Below are 5439 nucleotides of genomic sequence, written 5' to 3'. Positions count from 1 at the left end.
ACTGTGACGTGATGATAACGGGATAGCCACGAGGCGTGACGTGATGAAAGGTACGTCAGGGATGACGTCCGTGAAAGGTTTTTAATGCATTTTTCTAAACATTTTTATTGTTTTATTAGTTACATTTAAACAATGAATTTTATTTTTTTATTAAATACATTTCAATAACCAAATTTATTGTTTTATTAAATACATTACAATAATTAATTTTATTATTTTATTAAATACATTTCAATAATCAAATTTATTGTTTTATTAAATACATTTCAATAATTAATTTTATTGTTTTATTAGATAGATTTCAATAATTAATTTGTTGCCGGGAAAATGTATGAATTTTTTCTTAAGTAAGGATTTAGTGACACATTCGTTAATAGAATTCATGAATTGTTTGTGGATTAAAAATTTATAATTACATTTTAATAATCGGAATTATGAATATAATAATTTCATAAATTAATATATTGATGGAAAATGAAGGATTTTGGGACTTATGGTTTAATATGTTTTCATAATCAAAGTAATGCTGTAAAATTGGGAATATAAATAATTTAATAATTAAGTTCTTGATTGAAAATTTTAATACTTAGAAACTTTTTTCTTGAAAGGAATTTAGTAATTAATTATATGAATGAGAAATTTGGAATGTAATAGTTAAGTTGGTGACAGAAAAGTTAATACATTTATTTTTTTAAAATACATTTAAGTAATTATTTTTTTCCCAGGGAATGCAATCAATTATTTTAGTAATTAATTTATTGTCGGATAAATTAAGGATTTATTGACTCAATCTTTCATAGAATTAAATAATTTGTTTTTGGGTTAAAAAATTTTATAGTTAGAGAAGCTGAACAATTACCTAATAAAAAGGATACGCTCAATGAAAACATAAAAAGGACAGTTATTCTATCTGTAGAATTTGATGCTTTGAAATTAGCATGCTACTTCAAGCCTCCTATTAAGAAAAAACTCTTCGCATGGAAGGTTCCAAGTACAGTGTATTGATCTGAGACATGTAGCCAAACGTAGAAGATCGTGACAGGTACAGCTGCCCTTTAATTTGAAAAATCAAAAGGGAATAAACATGAGACATCAAGAGAAAACATAGGAGCTGATCAACAAATACCCAAATCAATCTGGAACAAAGCAGCTAAGTCGACGGAAGGGATGTGGGAAAGATGATTGTCGATAATTTCCAATCGCAATTTGGAAACTGACTGCTCATCTTGCCCTTATTCTTTCTCAGAAAAAAATAATCCATTTCGCAGGCCATAACTTTTAAATGTAATTGCATGATAATGCGCAAAGAGTCGATACACATTGTCCTGCAGCGAGAGTTCGCAATGGAAAAGGTACAAAAGACAGAGCTTGAATCATAGTTTTGGTTTTAAGCACTTGACAAGAGAAATAGATAGAGAGAATATCGATGGTTGGAATCCATCAGTATTATGGGTAAGCAAGAAATGCAATTGAAAAGGGGGATGTTTGCAAGATGATTGTCAATACATTTTCAATGGAACCCACGTACATATTACCCTTATTTTTGTTGATGAAAGAAGAATAAATTTACATGGACACACGTCAGAATTCAGCTTTAGAACCCCTTGATCAGAAGTGAACGCATGAAGAAGCAAGGGGACAACATCAATAAACAACCAAATGATCAAAGAAAATGAAAAACACAAGCTAATAATATATGTGAGTCACTGCAAAATTTTACAGACAAGGAGAGACATCACACTGTGTGAGGCGGTCGCATATACAAGATTCGTGAATTGTAAATGATGAAGCTCCAGCGTGTCTGTCGTTTTTTCATAAGAAGAAGAAATGATGCATTTCCTCTTTCTACCGGTGACCATGTTGTAGCCTCATCCTCTTTGTTACTTCTAGCCTTTGTCTATTTAGAACAAAAGAAAAATTAGATAATGAACAGTTGGTTATAAGCCCACTATGAATACTTAATTTGATGCACTTTAACCATTCCAAAATCACATGTCCTGCCGATTCGGGGGAATACACAGCTAATCAATTGAATGATATAACCCTGAATTGGTGAGATAAGCGCAGATCCAGAACTCGACAGTGAACTCATTGGTTTATAAGACTGGATCGATAGAAGTTAACCAGTAAAAGTAAACAAGAATCTCCAAAAAATGTACCTACACACAGGGAAGACATCGGTAGGTGCTGCAAGTAAACCAAAATCTCCAAATAATTTTGCCGCTGCAAAAAATTTTGACCAGTAAAATTACATTAGAAGATTGGATGGATAGAAGTAAAGTAAGAGTACCAAGTTACACTTGTCTTCGTCGTCAAAAATGTCATTCGCACTATCTCCATCGCACAGATGAGCATTCTCGACGCGTAACCAGCACTTGACTGTGACCAGGAGCTCGATGCTTTTAGCATTAAGACGTGGCCGCTTGAAAGTGAAGACTGCACATCCCATAGAGAATAAACGTTCTGCTGGGTCACTGGGTGCACATACTGAGAGAAACTCTTGCGCAAGGGCAGCAAGTCGCGGGTAGGTTCGTGTGCCTATGCATGCCCACCATTCCGTTCTCTATCTCTTTGTGGTTCCTCTCTGTTGACTGTAGATACGTCTCCAATTCCTCGAGTGGAGTTGGTACTCGCCGTTCCTTCTCCCTAGCTGGCGCTATGCCGTGAATAAGTTTTGCAAGCCAGTCGTCATCCTCGGGGTCGCTACAAATTATTTTTTGCTCACCATTTTGGAGCATAAGTGGGCAGACAAATGCCAATGCATCCTGAATGCCACTAGGATCAAGTGATGCTCCCTTGTTGAAAGGGTTAAGAATTGAAGCTGTTGTTGTCACTCGGTTTGTCAGAATCATCTTCTCATACTTCAGCATCTGCGACTTCATGCTCTCACAAGCTTTGCAGATCGATGCAATTTGAGTAGCGGTCATCCTTCTTCCTGATGTGAATATTTCTCACTGTCTTCGAGCCGCTAACATATTTTGTAATCCCATTAAAAGCCCCTAGAATGTCGTGGAAGTCTGCCAACATTTTCTACTCTTCATGTGAGATTCTCATGTCCTTCTCTATCACCGACATGATTTGTAATGCCATAAAATTCACGACTTCTTGCTTCTCCAACGCGGCATGCAACATGTCATGCATACTGTTCCACAGCGTTGGGCAATCTAATGGAGTTGGTTGTGATTCTGCCGCATGTCGTTGCACATCTTTAGGTACTATTGTCATCATTGTGCCGATGCTCGGATACTTGTCACTGATCGCTGAAGATGGGCAATGGCGTCCCCCAGGACGAGGCCAACATCATGAATGATCATTTCTGCATGACTTGCTGCAGCCTCCCGCATTGCGTCCAAATCGTTTATATCAGCATCGTAATCAGGTTCATAAGCTACGTCAGTTGTGCTAATGTCAGCAGTCCTAGGAGCAGGTGTGGTCATGGATACACATAGTGATTGCCGTGCAACCTAAACAATGATGTTCAACACGTGGGCAGCACAAGGGATATGTCGGTCCTCTCTGAAATGGTCCTTAATTGGCTTGAGTTCCTTTGTGAGGAATGCTATCATCTGCCTATTACTTGATGCATTGTCCGTAGTGATAGATCCAATCCGCATGCTAAAAATGTTAGTTTTTCAATAAGGTAGTAGAAACGTAAAATGAAGCCAGACTGGATGTCGCCGACCTACGTCTTCAACCCAAAGTCTTCCAAGGCTTAGATCACTACTACGTTCATATTCTTGGCATTGTGTTTACCAACTAGCTCGCGTATAACAAGTACACGTTCACATAGTTCCCATCGGTTGTTCACCCTATGAACCATGATGCCGAGAAGACCACACAAATTCTCGGTGGTCCACACATTTACCGTCAGGGAGACCCTAGGGATATTTGCCAATAACTCTACGAGCTTCCCCTTCATGGTCCTGTAACAGCTTACGCGTCGCATCCTTCATTGCCTTCGAACATGGAGGGTCAACTATCATCTCCGCGGCGTACTTCCACATGATCTTGAACCCCACGTTGTCTACTATAGCCAATGGGGAATCCGTCGGGAAAACAAACTGCACTATAATCTCCTTAGTCTTCTCCACCATCTTCTTGACGGCACCACCCTGCTCGTACGCCTTATTGTACATTGATTGAGATTAGTCCCCTTCATCTCGTGGTATATTTTGCTATGACTGAACTCCAAGAGCCTATAGAAAATGTTTGTAGACCCGTCTTTTTGCCGCTTCAACCTATTTCTCAATGGGTAAACTTTTTGGTCGCGGGATAGTAGGCACGCCGATACGCCTGACCCTACCTCTGTGAAGTATCACAATATTTTAGTCTTCCCTTTACGTTTGGGACGTGACGGCCCTACCACCGGTAGAAGGGTCTCTAAAACATCCTCCTCCGAGGACTCTACTACCAAGTCAACGCACTCGTCGCCAATTGGAGTTTCCATTGCTGACTATGTCATAGGGAATAGGTGGAAGATCTCATTTATTCATTCATAAATTTATCTTAGAATGGAAGGCAAAAATGCTTCACATTAAAATCCATGGAGAGTATAATCATAAACATGTATATTCAAGTCATGCACAATGAAAATTCAATCAAAAATGTTATCAAGTCAGAAACGGGGAAAAAGTTATCAATGTCAGCGAAGGTCAATGATGTTGAAATTGCCAATTCTATTAAAAGCTTCTGTAAAATTTATCAAGATAAGTAATGAGATGTTGAAGTTATTTATTTTGATACTTAATACAGTTTCAGTGAGCATAATTTTGATCAGGTACATCTAGAGACACCCAAAGATAGAAATTGCAAAATGATAATCATGATCAAGGTTTTTTTTGACATTAGAAATAAAAACTAGGACAATAAAATTGGGGATAATGATGATAAGCTGACGGTTAATCAATCAGGTAAATCCAGAGACACCCAGAGACAGAATCGATGAAATGATAAATCATGATCAAGGGTTTTTTTGGCAGCGCAAATAAAAACTAGTTCATGGAATTTTGGGATGATGATGATGATCTGATGGATAATACCCGCATAGGGGAATTGAGAGACACCCAAGAAGAGAATTGACAAAACAGAAAAAAAGAACTAGGAACCTATATATGTTACGTTACTTATTTCAATCGTAACTTAAAGCTATTGTCTAGAAGGTGTAAGAATAAACAAAAATATACATTATCAATTTTGAGTAAATTTTGTAAATTGGTTTAGCCAAGTTTTAAGTTCCAAAATGGCAAGACGAAATAAACTTAAACAATAACAGAAGTTCCACTCAAAACTGTGCCAAGCATAATGGCAAGGGATTTTGAAATTGTGAGCAAATGGTTATCAAATTCAGAGTGTTGTGTTATACTGATGTCTTTATATCTCACATTGAGACCTTTATCTGTTTGGATCTGTAACTGATATAGGCTATGATGTGAGAAAAAA

General features: G+C 37.3%; 1 non-coding gene across 1 annotated transcript; it reads right to left on the bottom strand.

Annotated features, from left to right (window-relative positions):
* Positions 1-1165: 1165 nt before the first annotated feature.
* On the bottom strand, positions 1166-1332 carry LOC144715397 (small nucleolar RNA snoR135). The gene has a single exon (XR_013584626.1). It is a non-coding gene; the product is annotated as a small nucleolar RNA snoR135 (small nucleolar RNA).
* Between the last annotated feature and the right edge of the window lie 4107 nt (positions 1333-5439).

This window comes from Wolffia australiana, chromosome 18, assembly GCF_029677425.1.
Source record: "Wolffia australiana isolate 7733 chromosome 18, ASM2967742v1".
In the NCBI taxonomy this organism is placed as follows: Eukaryota; Viridiplantae; Streptophyta; class Magnoliopsida; order Alismatales; family Araceae; genus Wolffia; species Wolffia australiana.
The sequence above is the reverse complement of the archived record's forward strand: the minus strand, read 5'-3'. Positions and strand labels throughout refer to the sequence as shown.